This window comes from Parus major, chromosome 11 (genome assembly GCF_001522545.3).
Source record: "Parus major isolate Abel chromosome 11, Parus_major1.1, whole genome shotgun sequence".
Classification (NCBI taxonomy): domain Eukaryota; kingdom Metazoa; phylum Chordata; class Aves; order Passeriformes; family Paridae; genus Parus; species Parus major.
The window spans coordinates 15,338,935-15,357,069 of record NC_031780.1 but is presented as its reverse complement, the minus strand read 5'-3'; the positions used below and the strand labels follow the sequence as shown (position 1 = coordinate 15,357,069).

At 38.5% G+C, this 18,135-nt stretch overlaps 1 long non-coding RNA gene across 2 annotated transcripts in view; it reads left to right on the top strand.

Annotated features, from left to right (window-relative positions):
- Positions 1-365: 365 nt before the first annotated feature.
- LOC107210043 overlaps positions 366-18,135 on the top strand; it is a 29,754-nt gene continuing 11,984 nt past the window's right edge. For both annotated transcript variants that reach the window (XR_004499122.1, XR_004499121.1), the window contains exon 1: positions 366-415. This is a non-coding gene — a long non-coding RNA (uncharacterized LOC107210043). The remainder of the gene's footprint in view (positions 416-18,135) is intronic.

Genomic DNA, 18,135 nt, shown 5'->3' with positions numbered 1-18,135 from the left:
AATAATTCACGTATTTGTACCATATGAACTGAACTGCTGTGTGTTGGCTTCTGTGCACATCTGCATTCACTGCAGAAGAAAAAGAAAACAAAGTTCCACCAACAGTGTTTGATTTGGAAATATATTTATTTAGCTGGCTCAAAAAACTAGGTTGGGAGATGAGTGTGGAGGGTCTTTTACTTATAAAATATAAACCTTCTATCTCCCAGTGCAGGAGTGTTAAGTGCAGAGCTTTTAAGTTGAGAAAATATGCAGTTCATGTGAAAGGTTTGATAGCACTATATAGCCACCAAAAGCTTAAATGTGCCTGACTGGTTTTATGGAGGACAGTAAATTAGTCTTTCCTTTACCTCTGACAGGTGAGCAGCAGTTCTTGCATGACCGGTGGCTCTCACCACACGTCGCTACCACACAGGTGAGGCTTTCCCTTTCAAAATGATGACTTGTAAGAAAAACAAGATGTCTTTGCTGGTTATAAATTTAACTCTTCTATGATTAGTCTGGGCCAATTAGGACACCCCTGGGGTTCAGACTATGGCTCAAGTACAAGCTTGAAAGCCTGATTAGCTGAGGTCTCTTGATACTTGTTCTTGGTAGTAAATGCTGGCACATATAGTATTGATTTTCATTTAGATATCTTAATGTTTCCAGACAATCCTAGCAGATGTGGGCTGAACTCAGATCTACGAGAGTGCTGGGCTGCAATCTGCAAGCATTTTTCTTGCCATTTTGTTTCATTTTTCCTAAACTTAACTGATTTGGAATCAGGAGATATAAATGAAAAATGCAGAGTTTGCCTATCAATCATGGCATGTACAAACATTGCTACTGCCCTTTTCTAACATCCTATTACCACTGGGTAGTTGGCTAGTCAAACAGGAATAAAAATTACACTGCAAACATCATAAGTTAGGCTTGATTTGTTGAGCAAGAAGCCTGACAATTCTGTAAGAGTTATATACCTCAGCCTCGCTGAAAATCAGCCTTGTTATAGCTCTGGTACGTCTATAAAGATTGTTCATTTCATATAAAACAGCTACCTGCACTGAAAGGCCTGAAAGGAAGAATGATGCTGGTTATAAATATAGAGGAAAATCTATTTGTCTGCCCCTTCGTGCTGTTAGCAAGTCACACGCCGCAGCCCGGCCGCGGTTCCTCGGCAGCAGGGGGAGTTTGCCATGGCCACCTTTCGCTTTCATCTTCTGGCCTGGGCTGAAGCACATCATCTCTCTTTGTCATATGAGATAAAGCAATGAAGTGTGACCAGTGCCACTGCATTGCACTCTGCCCACCAGGAGCACGTTAATGATAATGAAAAACTATACTGCACTGCATTTAAACTAAATGTGAGCGTAAGGCTGTCTGTCGGCAGACTGGTAGAACAGTTAATGTCATAAAAGATAAATAGAAATTATTAGAATTGGCTTGGAAGGGATTTTTTATAGAGCAGGGTTGTATTCCTTTAAAGTTATACATTATCAGACTGTTAAATCTAATTTCAGACTACTGGGCAATTAAAATGATTAACATTATTTACTCATATAGTTCGATTCATTAAGGTTTTAAACACCCTTTACACACTATTTATGTTGAAAATAGAGAAATAATGTGTTAAAATGTCTTGGATCATTAATCATTCAAATTTGCTGTATAACTGCCTTTTCAAAACCTCAGCACCACAGTGAATATTTACAAATCTCAGAGGCATTTTGAAAGGATGAGCAGAATCAAATTCCACCCACCTCTGATATGTTCAACAGACCTTTGGTAGTTTCCAGGCCTATTGTGTTTGCTAGAAAAATCAGGGAGAAAAATCCTATAATTGTCTTGAAAGTTATTCTACCCAGGGGCTTGTACAAGTACCCAGGGGCTTTTACAAGTGCTCACCTGGGGGTTTGCTCCCCCTTTGCTATGTGAGGGGAATAGCACGGATGCTGTTACTGAAGGTAATAGGAGCTCCATGGATAAAATCTTGTGTACTGAAATGGAAATAGACTCAGAGTCTGGCACTTAGTTTTCAAGTGTGTCAGATGGAATTTCGTATTATCTACTGACAAACCAGTTTATTAGATGGATATAAGAAGAGATCTTCAGGCTAGTAAATGCTGCCATTAGTCAGAGGTGAAACACCCACTTCCCTTCTGTGTTGGCATTTATAACAACCTCTGAAATACTGTGGGAAAAGTCATGAAAGTCAGTATACAGTATGTGACAAGACAATTACAAACTGCATATTGATGCTGGTCTTTTGAAAAGATTGTCTACAGGCTTTTTTTAGTGGGTTGAAACATCTGGGTTTTGCTTGTTTGCTTATTTGTTTTTATTCCTACACGCACCAAAAAAAACCTTTTTGAAACAAACGCTGTAAATCGCAGGGGCAGGTGGATATAATCCAGACTGGGGTCCCATGTTCTGGGAAGGCAGATTATTGTGTCTGCCTGTCCCTGGAAGCCCTGGAGGCCCATGAAGTGGCTCACAGTGCACCGGGCAGGAATGTCAGTCCTTGCCTGTTGGAGGCTCTGAGCACGCACGGGGCTGCTGGAAGCTGCTGAGTCACATACTGTCCTGTTCCCCAGAGGCCAGGTCTGCTGAAAAAGTGTGGTCATTGCTCTTTTGTGGCACCATTAGTAAGAGGAAGAGGTGGTTATAATTAGCCCCTTTGAAATCACCCAGGGGCTCAGCTGATGTGTCAGAAATGTAGATGGCATTAAATGGATGTATTGTCCCGGCTGGCAGTGTGACCCCAGCACCAATGCTGTGTTTAGTAACTAGGGTCTCCTGCTTTGAGAATATCCAGGAGTATTCAGACTCCTCCTAGATGCTATTTCAGAAGCCATGTGCTCTGGATAGACACTGCAGAAGTGGCTTCCTAGTTTAGGTGTTCTGGATTAGGCACAGTTATTTCAGCAGATTTACTAAGGAGCTCTGCCTTCTAAGTTATTGATTTACCAGGATGCCCAGATGCAGTTAGAGACAAGTGCAGCAATCCCAGGATCATTAGGGAATGATGTACCAACAACAAAGGTGTGCCCAAGATAAGGGGCTCATCTTCCAGTAAGACCTGGAGAGGAGAAAGTCAACAAGCTCTGGAGGATGCACACAACTGTCCTGAAAGAGGCCCTTTTTTCCCTCTTGAATGCTTTTCCCCTTCATTCCATTACTCTTAGGCTGTGTGTGAAGCTGCCTGACAAAGTGAGGGCTCACAATGCAGCCTCAAACTGTGGTGTTTTCCAGGGCCATGTCCTGTATCTGATCCTGTATCCTGTCCTGTATCCTTGCTCTAGAAAATAAAGGCAACTGTCAGCCTGTATCACTGAGGATATTTCTAATGTTATTCATCATTCATTTCAAGAGCAACACGAGCAAAGGCTGTCCCTTGAGGGGCTGGCAGCTGTTACCATCTTAGCAATATTCTAAGCTTTTGCTGACTTCAGGGGACAGAAAGCTCAGAGTTACTCCTGAATTTCATGTCAGTGTGTGGTGGTCTTAGCCAGCCCACCAAAATGGCACACAGAGGCACTGTACCATTGCAGAAGGCTGATAATTAGCAGCTACTCACTCACAATGAATATTAAGGACTTACATTTTTCAAGGAGTAATTTGCTTAAGTTTTTCCTACCCTAAATCCATATGGAGGGAGGTGAGGTGGAGAAATAGTCCCTTTAACTTGGACTGAGAAGTCTACCTGTGTTCTTAGTGCTCTCTGCTATCTACTGTGTGTCTGTCTGACTCAGAAGCCTGGGAATTTGGCATATTTGTGATCCCTGGCATCACTGTGGTAGTCACAACTTGTGCCTCTTCTTCCTAAACTTCTCAATTTGCATGGCAGGTGAGGTGAGGGAGGTGATACAGAGGACTGAAAGGGGCTTGCCTCCCTTTCACAGTGGCAAATTCTCCTGTTGCACTGGGTTTATACATGAGAATTTATCCATCCTTTTGATGTGTGACAGAGTTTTGGCCTTCAAGTTAACCTGGCTGTGTTTGGTCAGAAAGTATTAGGATTGATGCCGGTGCCCCCAGTACCTTTGCCCAAGCTGAGCTCTCCTGGGGGTTGTTGTACTTGTTTCCCCACGGGGCTGCAGATGAGTTCTGCCCAAATGATCAGTCAGGAGAATATACTGAGCTGAAAATATAACCCCAGAATACCACAAACCCTCACAGATATCAGTGAAATACAGAATAAAAAATTTAGTCCGGGTCTCTGCCTTTTCTATTTTGCTAATAATTAGAATTATATAACACGGGAATGACTTTTATTGCTGGTATATCTGGGAAATTATTTTTCCTTTGAGTTTTTCAGACTTCTTATACCTCCCATTGATTTTGATTATTTACTGTTTGACAAGGGGAACACAGGCAGCCCATGCTGTGCGAAAGATCAGAGGTGCCTTCATTCCTCAAGGCTATTGCCTTCTTTAATTCTTCAGTGTAGGATCAGTGAACTGATTGCATTTTCTTCTGTTTGACACTTTGTATTTCACATTTCTTCATCAAACTACAGTAGCATGCTCTCTTTTAGAGCAAGCTGCTCTGAGAATATAACCTTTTTGTCTTGGCCATTATTATAACCCTTCTAACAGCGACTTTCAACCACGATCCTGATTCACCATCTTTCAGTTAAACTGGATGGAGTTGAATATCTTGTTAATCCACTTTTTGTGCTTTTCTTTTATTGGCGTTATATGTATTTCATATTTAATCATTGCATGATGTGGCTTGAGGGCAGTTATTCTTTGATATTTTTTATTTTTTTTCCCCTCAATCAGGATAATCTTACAGGCCTAAGGGGAGATTTTTAAGCTGCAAACACTGTATGCCAAATCTGGTAGTAGAAAGCACAGTTCAAATATTTGCAAATAGAAACAAATAAATGTACACTCTATTTGAGCACATAGCTATGTGTGTGCATTTTTGAAAAACAGCTCCTTGGACAGAGATGTTTTACAATGGTGGGAAAGAAGCCAAAGGGATATGAGTGTTTAGAGTCACTTTCTCAGTGATCCACTTCCTATTAGAAAATAATTAATGTAAGTATATGAAGTAGAAAAAACAGAAGTTATTTCTGTCAAACCTGACTTCAAGTTATGGTTCCAAATATTTTGATCAAATAGGCTTCTCTCTCCTTTTCTGTATTGTAAGATATGCAATGTAGTACATATTTCCAGTGACTAATGTTTGTGCTGTGAGTCCCTGTAAGTGAAAACTTGGGTGATGTTAGATCAAAGTCTACAGTAATTTCATAATTTCTTTAAGAAGAAATTCTTGTTTTCAGCTCTAGTTGGCATTACTCTAAATGAATCAGTAAAATGGGATGATCTCAGCTCATATAAATAATAACAGCCCTCTCCTGTTAGAAATTTCTTTCTTCTGGAAAAGCCAGTTGTCCCACATTAATGCATTTCCAATCAAAAACACTAGACCCCATATGGTATTTTTTAACACATTTGAGAACCCTGCTTAAGACAGAGCACTAAATGTACTGGAAACCAAACTTCATTGTTTTTCAGCACTCAAGAGAATGTTCAAAAAGTAGACCCTTGTATTTCTGTCTTATCCTGCTTATTAGTTTTACAGTTCTGGGTCTAATTCTTTTTCCTATTCCTCTTTCTCTGCTTCTTTTCTCGTGTATGAAGTGACCTTCATGTTACCGAATAACGAGGTTCATCCTCTCTCTCCCTCTTAAACATAATGAACATGAGGAAAGCTCTCTGAGACATGAACAAAGACCAGGAGGGGACATCCCAGAGCACCAGGGGATGGTGAGAAAAGAGGTCCACAGTACTTCAAACAAGAAAAAATATTCGAATTTAAGATAGAGCTTGCCTGTAGAAATGCTGCTTGAAAAGAGTTTTCCCACATTTTTGTGAAAAAAAAAATCTAATAAGATACTTCAGGATTAAAATATATTTTTGTTTCTGTTTATCCTTTAAATAGCATCTATTTCCTCTGAGTCATCATTAATTGCCAAAATTTCATATTGTGGTATGTAGGGTAGGAAATAAGCATGAGTTCCTAGAGTCAATATTGTATATTACCTAAAATTTCTCATGCTGTGGAAGCCCTTCAAGATATACATACATCCAGAAAAACTACAGGTTTAATTCTGGATTTTTACTGGTTTAAAGCAGATCTTTTAGCACCAATTAAAAGTGCTACCATGGCGTTTTCTAAAATTTGCTGTTTTTCAGCACAGAATCCTATCAGAATGTAGGTGTGGAGGTCAGCCCAAAGCAGGGCCAGCTGCGTGAGGCTGCCCAGATCCACGTCCTGTTCAGTTTTGCTTTGTTTCAAGAAACAAGAGCCTCACTGGGTCTTTGGGTCAGTATTTGACCACCCTCTTGTCAAGTAAGCAAACAATTTAATGAAGTTTTCCCATGTTACAGCCCATGTTCCCACGTTGCATGTTAATGAAGTTTTTCCCATGTGGAAACCTGTGTCCAGAATTTCCACATCAAAGTAGAATGGAAATCACTCAGTACCTTCACTCCCTCTTTGTCACTGGGTCTCCTGGACACACTTTCCTTCCTTCCTATTATCCCTCACTAGTTTTACTTTGATTTCTGTGATCCATCTCTGCATTTTGAGTAATTTTTCTGCTTTGGCAGCACGTTCCCACTGTCACCTTGTGTGTGTGCGTCCTTTCCAAATCAGCAGAAGTTCCTTGTTCATGCATGGTGGCCTTCAGATAGACCTGCTCCAATTCCTGCATTTTGGAATGGGCTGCTTTGAGGAGGTTTTGTGTCACAAAAGAATCCCAAGAAGGGGAAAAAAATAAATAGTTTCTCGTTCTGGCCTGGCAATTGCAAGATAAGCACATATATTTCTGTGTGTATGCTAGGAGAAAAACCTACCCTTAATGGCAAATTTGGCAACAGAAAGAGGAATGACAGGGAATGGGGAGTGGTAATGAAAGGGTTTAATTTCAGCATGCAGAGTTCAGAGCTTGAGGAAAAGAGAGATAAAATTCTGTCTTGACAACCTATAGTTCAACTATCCTTCCTAGCAGAAATAGGTCTTGTGCAGAGTGATGGTCTGGCTGACAAACAGGTCTGTGTCACTTCATTATACTGAACATCTTTTGCTTCAGAGTTTTTACATTGATTTTTAATAAGTAGAATGTAAAGAAAAATTAATTACTGGCCACTACATGGTGTTTTTTGATGGAACTATCAATTTATGGGGAGGATAGAGCTTCCTCTCTCTCTGGGTGAGCATGAGTTTACATGCAGGATGGAAAAAGACCTTTTGAGAGGCACACTCGGGAAGAAGTAACAATCTGAAATTATTGTTCAGCACACCTGGAGTCTCTTTCAAGCCACGTGGGGCCACTTCCCGCAGCGTCAGCACCAAATGGTTATTCCAGGAGGATGAGAGCAGCTAGAAATTTAGTTAGCAGAAGGAAAACCAGGCATGCCAATGCGCTTCCTTCAGTTAACTTAAATTGCCCCTGTGACCCTGCAGCGCTTTGCACTGATGTTCTGCTGTAACATTACTTGAATGACATTTTGTCATTTGCTGAATGTTAACCTGCAAAAATGCCATCTTTGCTCCTTTACTTTGAGACAGGATGACATGAGCTGCAGCCCCCGTTGTTGGGGGGTAATTTTCTGCTCCTTTCCTGACAGACAGGATTCCAATAGCACCATATGTCAAAAACTCCAACCCATTCCAGTCATGTACCCACACCGTCCAGCTGTCACAGCTATAATTATTGAAACTAAAGCCCAGAGAAGTTTCTAGTTTTGGAAATGCTCTAGTCTCCTTAGATCTTTACTACTGATGTTATAGCTGATTAGGACCCTGCCAGCCTTCTGTTGGTCTCTTGAAAACTGCTGTAATTCCCATTCATCATGGAAGCTAACCAGCTGCTCCAGAGCCATCCCCTCAAATGTGTTGCTTGATGTTGTACTTTGCTGTTGTCCTGACCTTGATACTTTGGATGTTCAAACAAAGGCTCCTAATTTTGTTGAAGCTGGTCCTAAAGGAGCCAGTAAACAGAAAAATGGAAGCATTTTTTGTTGCTACCTGGTGTTGCTGTACAGGCTGATGTTTATCCACTCTCTTCTTGGTCATCCTGCCACATCTTCCTGGCCACTGCAGGCAGGAGGGAAAGGCAGAGACCCCTGGAATTCTCTCCTGTTGGGCTGACACCGAGCTCCTGGCAGGAACATCTGTCTTGTCTCCCAGCAGAGACAGGAGGGATCCTGTAATCAGGGCTTTGAGCCTTTACAGCCACTTTGTCACTTTTAACCAAATGTAATGAAGTTCAACATCTTTTGATTCTATTTGAAACTTTGGTCTGAATAGAGAGTGCAGCTATTGGCTTTTTCTATTAAAAACTTAAAGCTGGAAGCTTTATGATCTTGAGGTGTTTATAAATTTTAGGCTTTTTTGACAGCCTTTGCATTCATATCTCTTGAACTGCAGATATGTGTAGTACATAAAGTAGCACCTTTTTAGATTGCATTTTCACACCATAGTCTTTATTTTTTTATTTTTTTCCCTCCAGAATCAGCCCCCCTTGCACTCATTTTAGTAATCTTACTCACAGTAGTAGTTATGCTTTTCTCATTTGTTATTCACTTAGATGGCATTTTTTTATTCTAAATGTATGAAAGCTTTTATATTTAAATAAGAAACAGGTAAATTATCTAGCTTATATTTTGATCAAATAGCAATTTGTAATCTAGTGTCTAGACTCCAATATGCCGCTCTCAACCTGGATTTTCTAAACTCTTTTGAGCTGCTAGGTAAGAAAATGTCAATATCTTTACAGAAGAAATCTTTTATGGATGAAGTGAGATTTTTAAAATGTGAAAAGCAGGACTGAGTTGGAATTTCTCGACTGGAACAACTGACTAATTTGATGAAGAAAATGAGAAGAAATTTGCGAAACATATTCTTTAACAACTGTCTTCTAATAATGAAGAGGCTATTCCAACAAAAAGCATCACATGCACACACACACACAAAAGGGAATTTGATATTGCTGCTGAGAAAGCTCAGGATGACTTTGACTATTGGAAGAAGATCAAGTGTGTTGTCATGCAGATCACTGGCTCCCTTTCACAGGCAGGATGATGTTGATTTAAAAGACAGACCAGGTTTTTCAGAACACACATAAGAAATTATCCCAAGTGGAAAATAAACTGTGTCTAATTTATGGTTAATTCATAGTTTTTAGATTTTATTTTAATGGCAAAATTAGGAAAGAATGAAGAGACTTGACCTGGTGGACCCTGAGGTCCTTGTCTTCTCCCCAATCTCTGGGCGAAGGATCCTGTTTTTTTCTCATTAACCAGCTCTGTCTGGAAGCCTGAAGTCAACAACTTCTAGACAATTCCTTGTACCTGAGCCTACTTTTGGGAGTCTTGGTACTCACCTTACCCTGAGCTGAAAAATAATTGAAATGTGACTGTTAAATAGGAGACTGAAGGAGAATAAAAAGGGAGTCATCAGCTGAAGAGCTCAATAAAACAGGATAACCGAAGACAGAGAAAGAAAGTAAACAGAGGCAAAAAAATCAACTGGAGAAGCAACCAGTGTAAAAGCAGCAGAGGGATGTGTAGAGAGAAATGTGGCACAGGGATTGTGTCCCAAACAAGGGAAAAGGACTGAGGGGGGACACTGAGCTGGGGGTGCCAGTGCTGACAGAAAAGCCCCTCAAAAGGCTGAGGACAGCCAGCAGGGAATAAAGGATGGAGACAGCATGGTGAAGTGCTCAGCATCTTGGGGTGCAACACATCAGACAGATTTTTAGAAAATTTCTGCTAAAACTGAAGGAGAGAATACATGTTGGAATTCTGAGACATGGTAAAAACCTCAGTAAAAAATGGCAAAGGAAAAGGTGAAAGCACAGGATCTGCCAAATGCACAGTGAATATTGAGTAGAACACAACTTGTTCAAAACAAGGCTTACAAAAAACATCCAGGTCGGAATGAGCAGGAGAAAGTAACAAGAATGTAGATATCCTTCAGAAAATAATAAGACAGAAATACTTGCAGAATATATGAGGAAGGCACAAAAGAAGTTTTTTGTGGTATTTTTAATAAGATGGAAATTGGTGTAGCTGCAACATAGCTGAATCTACTAATATCTGCCTTGAAAATAGGCTTAGAATGTCACCTCACAGAAATGCCATGTTTTGGAAACCTAGGGCCACCAAAAGCCTTGATTAAAGTAATAGAAAAGATGTTTTAGGAGAAGCCAATAGAAGGAATTTCCATAATCACAGGAGTGGGATGATCCAGGTTGCTGTTACTGCTGTTCTGTTTTGCATTGGTTTCGAATTAAAAGTTGAAGGGAAAGGGGGGGAAAGAATCATGTTTTATGAGAAAACAGTGAAAACACAGTTTCTCAGAGGGATATTCATCTTATGGCTTCATTAAAGAGCCATCAGAGGTTCTTTGGAGGAACTAACACCAAGAAGCAGAAACTCAGACAGAGGTTCAGCATGCAGAGATAAGGAATGAAGTCTGAGACAACTTAAAAGGGACTGTGAAAAGACAGTTTGAGGAATTTCAGATAACTGTTCTTTTGCTTTTGCCTCTTGTTTGATAATAGTGCTATTTCTTTTCACCAAACTGAGTCTCTTGCTTCAGGAAAACTATCTTCAACATAAACTTGTTAAAAAGGGAATGTGTGGGCAGCAGCACTCTGCAAAGCTCTACATCGAGCTTCAGTCTAATGGATCAGTCTTAAGCAATCTGGAGAGGCTGACTTAGGGGAGAGTGCTCTGATGGCTAAGGTTCTGCAACTAATTTATGCCAATTTTGAATGCAGTTGTATGTGTTTGAATGTTCTCAGTGATAGGGATATCGAGTCCTTTTCCCTCTTGCTAAATCTAACAAATAATTGGGAAATTTCCTACACCCCTTGATCCAGGTAAATGATAGTCAAGAGCCCAATTTTCCCCTACTATGTGTAACCTGGGAGATTGTGGGGGTTTGATGTTTTGATTTAAATGGAAGTTGGAAACATTTGCAAAAATCACTTTTCTTGATTAACTTTCTTATCTTTCTGCAATGTTGTAGCTGCAGATCACACAGAAGGTGCTCTGTTGTGCCATAATATTGCCCAAACAAACACAGGCTTAGTGTCTTGCAGCAGAGGTGCTGCAAAAAAAGTCCAAATAGGGAGTTCACTGGTCTAGTAAATACTGTTTTGAGTTGGATATAGAGCCTGTACTGCATGCAAGAGAAGAAGAAAAGGGATTTTTATTATTTATTGTACCTATGCTAACTGAGGCAAAGGATGATGCAGCTCTCCTAGGAAGAAATAGAATTATGCCATTTTAAAAAAAATTATGTTTAATATTTTAAAAAAATCTGATATATATAGATTTATGATTTTTGCTTTTAGATTTTTGAGTTGACATGTAAAGAAAACCTTGTTCCTATAAGATATTTTGAAAATTATTCAAAGATAGCAGTACTTTTATAAACTTGTAATTTTGAAAGAATGTAGCAGTAATCATGTGAAAGCAATGATAGATTGATACCCATTTGCTTAGTTAGGAAGAATTGCTACTTTAGACTAATTTCATAATTACTTTAAATTTTATATAATTCCAATTTTTTATTTTTTAAAATTTTAGCATGTAATAGGAAAATAAAACACTGAAGAGCTAAGAAAATAATAGTTCAGAAGATGCTCCTTCTTGTCTTGGTTCTCTGTTGTTAACTGACATTGTGGTACAGAATTCTGCTAGGCAGAAGCATGCCGAACTGATTTTTATAATCATTGCTCTTATTACTGTTTATTACAATAATATACTTTAAATTTACAGTTTTGAGCCATGACTGGTATAGAATGTGTGCTATATGTGTAGCTATACATATCTAATTATTTGTGGAAGGTATTAGTATTGTAAACACAGCTTATCTTTGCATGAGAGTGGCATTAATAACAGAATTTCATAAATGCCAACATACAGTACGATAATTTCAATACTCTCTGAAAATATGGTGTATTGTAGCTGAAGATGTTCACAAATGCGTGTTGTGGATGGGGAGGGGGAGGAGGGCTGTTTTGTGCTTAGAATGCTTTCTGATGCATAAATATTAGCATTAAATAATTTTGAATACCTTGTTTTCTAAAAAGATTAGTAGCTCTTCTCTGCGTGATAAATTGTGCAAGAGTTATTGTTCACACCAGTCTTTGTGCTGTATTATCCTGTGTAGCTCTAAATAACCCAGCCCAAATTACGCTCAGCAAGCTGTTGGGAAAGCTTGGAGGAATCTCAGAGCTGAAGGGCCAATTTGTGCCCTGACTTACATCCTGTGCAAATGCACTGACTTCAAGCTGCCTCGAAAGGATATAAGGAAGGAAAGAATTTAATCTGTAGATTTTGTTTTATTATTTTTATTTAGCTTCGTTCTATTTTTTGCTTTATATTTTTCGTCTGTGTGTGGCTTGGTCCTCCTGCAGAGGAGCCTTGTGCCTGTGTATTGCTGGCTTGTGGATAGTAGCATTTCACCCTCTCTTGCTTGGCATCTTAAATGTTACGTGAAAATCTTATAAAAACAAAAAAGAAGAGAGAGCTACATGCTTGTTTACCAAAACTCTGATTTATATTGGATCACATTTGGAATACCAAGCTTTACACTTGAAAATATTGCGGAATAATGTATTTCTTTAAATTGGTAAGTCTTAAATTGGTGTGTGCCAGTTCTCGTTGTTTTTATTTTTTTTTATTTTAGTACATCAGGATTATTTCTTCTCAGTGACCTTTTTGCAGTCCATGTTCTGATTTAGGAGTTACAGGCATTGGGGAGACAGGCAGTGTAAATGTGGCTTCTCTAAATTTGGTTTGAATCACCAAAGATCCATCAAACCATTGTAATATGAAGAGTCAGTGTTTCATTTTTGCCTGGTATTTCTCCCTATCTTCTAATGGTCTAGGAATGAGCTCTTATACCAGGAAATAAGGAAAGTGAAGTCCCTGGAAAAAATGAAAGTAAAGTCTTCTTTGGAAATATCAGTCATCTCACTTAAATGTTTTCATCTCATTTTGCTCCCTGATGACTCCTGCAGCAAGAAAACCTGAAATTCTGGGTATTGTGAAGTGATTGGCAGCAAGTAAGACAAGCAGAGACGTTCAGACATAGACCTAGTATTAATTCAAGCTGTGCAAATAATTAAACACACCAAGTGAAAGAGGTGAACTGAGCAGTTTCCACTGAGTTTAAGGACAAGGTGAAGAATTCCACTTTTCTTAATGACCTTAGGAATAAAGAGTATTTTGCAAGGCCATCCATCTTTCAGTAATTAGAACTGAGTCTGTTTAACAAGGAGGGTGTAAGGTCTGATGCTGCATTTGCCTGTTTGGTCCCACCACATGCCTTGTGCACATTCACTGGTCAGAGAATCCCACTGAAATGGGTGGGACTGGTTTAGCTCATGTTGATTCATCACAGGGAAGTGGACTTTGTGAATGGGTCCTGCTGAACTGCTCTTTTATTAATCTGCTCTCTGTACTTCCAAGTGCCGAAAGTTCACCTCACCATTGATTCAGTGAAAGCAAGAATAATTTCAATGGAAAAGAAAAAAAACCAACCCAAAGCAATGTGTAATTGGTGTCTAGTTCACAGGTCCTCCCATTGTTATTGTTATTTCCAGGTGAGGAGGATGCTCACCCTGTTCAATTGCTAAGTTCTAGAAAGCTGGTGGATGACTGGAGAGTAGAGGAGATTCAGGAGTAGAAGTTGTGCCACTGTTCAGTGCTTGCCACAGTTTGTTTTCACAACAGTTTAATTTGTTAGTAATTGAATTGGAGGAACAGGTTCAGAGTGACAAGAAACAGAAAATAAATGCATTTTTTTGGTGATTAATGGCTTCAGAATAAACTGGCTTAGGATAATTTGCTGGCTCTAACCCTTCAGTTGGGTTACGGTGGAAGCTGAGTTTGGCTCTGCATTTTCTGGGCAGTCAGTCACAAGTTTGATTGTCAGACATTTTGGCAAAATTATAACAATTTGAAAAGTTCACTGAACCTGCAAAAACAGCATGTAAAATTGCTGGTAGATATCATAGACTAATGAGAAAAAATAACGTGGGTCAAACATAGCTGTGGTTAACCTCTGCAACACACCTAAGATTTACAGTCTTTTACTAATTGATAGGAAAAAATTGTAATCCCCACTTGAAATCCAATTGAAACTATAATGTACAAAAATGCTTCCAAAAGGACAATAGCCTTTATCTGTCACATCATAGAAATGCAGCTGGAGAAAACAAGAGCCTTCTGCTTCTAGATCAGATCTTTTATCAGTGCTGTAATGCCATTTCCACTGCACTGTGCAGAAAAGGAAAAATCTGTCCTCATATCATTTATCTCCATCAAAACCATGGAGTTTGTCTCCTAGGATTCCTCCTTAAGTGGCCTTTAGAAATTTTTGCATAACCTTGGCACATCTTCTATCCAAACTGTTCTGTCATTACCTTCATTACTTCAGACTAAGTTTTCTGCCTTCTCAAGAAGTTAGGGAATCAGGTGTCAGTAAGAAATCCCACTGACACTTTCTTCAGGTACCTAAAAGTTTAAGCTTTGTGTAGGAAAGCTGTCATGAAAAGAAGGATGAAAATTTCAGTTTGCTGCAGTTACAACCCAGCATTAATAGGTGCCTTGGTTTTCTGTTTCCTTACAGAAAGTTTTGGAAACTTACTCCTGTGCAAGCATAATTTTTGAAAGTTCCTGTAAGGAAGCCTATTAACTCTGCTGGCATATGGAGAATTTATAATTTCTGCAAGTGTTATATAGGAAAGACCCTCTCATGTAAGCATATGATGCATTTAACTCATGTTATGAAATCTGCCTCTATATCTGGCAATGATTTCAAAATTTCCTGAGTTCTCTGTTTAAACTATAACAGAACTTCCAAGCACAAACTGTCACTGAAGGGGGGCTAAAGTTATGGTATGTTATGCTTAGGTAAAAAATATTAACAGAATATTTTAATTGTTTAGGCAGAGCAGACACAAAGTGATGATGTGCAAATTTTCCAAAGTTGTGTTAGCATTTACTTTCATATTCCATACTGATGGTCAGCCCCTCTCTTTGTTCTCTATCTCCCAGAGACTTTGTCTGATGTGTTTCTGAAATGCATTTTATCTCATGCAGATAACGTACACCGATTCTGCTGGACAAATTTTTTTAACTTTAGATTTGGGATTTTTTGCTGTTAAATGCCAGCTGCATGAACTGAGACTCTCTTCCCCTTTTTCTCCCCCCTGCTCCCACAAAACCAGTCCATGCCACGTTCTGGTTTTCCTGAATTCTTTAATCCTCCCACATGACCACTCACCCCAGACCAGCTACCCCACTTCCACTTCTTCTAAAACAGGTGGTTTTGAAGATTTTTTCTCTTTTCCCTTTGGAGTATGAAAAGCACATCCTTGATGAGGGGCTTATGGATGATGTCTGCACAGGGAGGAGTGTGATGACTGGTGAAAATAAGGACATTTCTGATCTAGTGCTACTGCACGTGTATCGAAATCACAGACCTCCAGCAGCGTAGTTTCTTTGTGAGATAATATCTGTGATTAGAGTTTTTATTGGAACTTAAGAGTTACCAACTGGAATAATTTTCCCAAACCCTGTGTTTGCTTTAACCAAGGTGTTTACCTGCTTCTCTCAGTATTTGGTGGTCAGTCTGTGGTGACTCTCAGAGAGCTTTGCCTGCTCATGCTCCTCCCTCCAACACTGTTTAACTCTTCCATGGGTCTAGAGCAAGTTCTGCTAGGACACAAGGACTAATAAGTGTCTTTTCCTAAAAAACCCAAGAAGTCCTGGCTATTATGGAATTCCTGTTGAAGACTGTTTACTATGCTGCCCCCTAAAGAATCTTCATTTTAATTTGTCTGAATTAAATGCTAAAAGCAGTTCAAATATTGGGTTTTCTGTCAGGAAGCACATATATAGGCCTGCTACTGAAGCTGACAGGGGCTTGAATTATTGCAGTAAAAGGTTTTACATGTTATATAAGTTTATATAAATTTCCTTGCAAACTTGGAAAGTTTCCTTTCCAACCTTGTCTGGTTTTAAAATGAGAAAGTTATTTTTTTATCGTCCTGTTGCAATGGAAAGGTTGACCTGAGTTATTGTCACATGAATGCCTTCAATTAATCAAAAATGTAAATAAATAATGGAATTATAAGATTCTATATTATTCTGTGAAGTCCTTAGAAAACCAGCATGATAACTTCAAAAATGCAGCAGATAAAGATATTTACATTTAGACTTATGTTGATTCTTTGCTGCTTTCCTTTCTCCTCCTTAAGAAAAACCTGAACAAAAAGCACCACGAAACACTGCTTTAGGCAAAAGCTGTTTCCATCATATTATTTTTTTTCCAAGGTAAAGACTCAGTGCCTAGACTTTTAAACAAGTGCTTTATCCTTGAAAATTAAAATAAAATATTTTCATGTAATCAGTAAATTTTGTTATGAAACTTTACAGCAGCTATATTAAACGATAAGAATAACTACTATTTTGAAATTCTGAACATCTCATAATTAGACCAGCCTTTAAGAAATATTCAGAGTTAAGGCACATTAGAATGTATTCCACAACATGGAGACAGCCCTGACAAAGAAACATTATTCTTAGATTTACAATTAATTACCCTTATGTCTATACCTTGCATTCAATTTGCATATCTTAAAAGTGCTGTAAATTTCATAGCACTCCCTTGTTATTTAAGATCATTCTGCTTTAGTAAAAGTTTCCACAGTGATAACTTTCTCTTGATTATGTAGTTGTGAGGTCAATAAATTTGGCTTTACTTGGCTCTACAATGTTATAATTTTTCTTTTTTTGTGTTGTTTTTCATTATTTTGCTCCTTGTTCCTCCTGCCCTCTCATTTATAATCCCCTGAAGAACCAGCAGATAGAGAAGTCTGGCTCGAAGACGAAGTGAGTGGTCAGATCTTCAGATGTTATCTTTTTCCCAGAACGCACTGGTACTGGGTGTCTGACATGTTCTATACATCTTTCTGGTGTCAACCTCATTAAACAAATACACCTTGATGTATAGCTCTCAAGAAATGAAATTTCATGCGATGAATTTGCTCTATATCAGCTCATGCTTGCCCGCTCTCTCCCTCACTCTTTTCTACCCTGGGAGTAATTTTGTTTGTTCTTGATTTCAAGCATAATTTTAGAGGTGACCATCCATAATTTTTGCACCCTTAGATTTGTTGGTGATTTCTGATATTTAAGGAATATCTGTGTTTTTTTCTCACAGCTTGGTGTTTCCTACTCTCTAAATATGGAATCCTTGCCTCTGGCTAAGGTGTGGTACATCCAGGAGCTGGGTCAGAATGTTTACTTTGGTCAGACAAGTGCAGGGATTTTCTCTAAATATTAGACAAGTTGCAGCATGTTTGTTGCAAATTCCATAGACTTCTATGAATAATTATATCAAAATGTCCTCGACCTGTGTTTTATGCTCTAATTCAAGGTTAACACAATATCCTGTAAGTCAGAAGGCTGTTGAACACTTTGCCAGAATAATAATTATTACTCTCATCCTTTTTTCCTCCTTTCTTCCCTTCTTCAGTTTAAAAGAATTTTAAAAAGAAATGCGGTTTCAAACTAAAATAAACCTTCTTTAATGAGACTATATATTATTTACAGAAAAATGCCACTAAAGTCAATTAGTACTGGTCTCACCACTGGGTAGAATTGAAGCTGTTGAATTCTTTTTTTTAATGTAGTTCATTGAAGTCATTACTGAATCTGGGGCAATATTCTATTTTTAATCAATTTAAAAGATATAATGTATGAGAAAACAGCAACACACTGTATGGATTTTTATAGATTCACTGCTGCAAAAGATACACAGACAAATGTGTAAAGTTTATGCCCATCTTTCTTTTTCTCAGAAAAATTATTTGAATGTTACTTTAAACAGGTAATTCCTTATTTCCACCCCCTGTATTGTTAATTGGTAGTTTATTAGAGCTATTTAAAAGGTTGTTATTGCAGCTTCTTTCATTTAATATTTTACTGTATATCACTATTATTTAAAACTACTTTGCTGGATAACAGCAGCCATCCAAAACATTGTCTGTTGCTCAGAAACAGAAATAATAAATTAATGGAAAGCAGAGCTATTGTGTTAAACTAATGA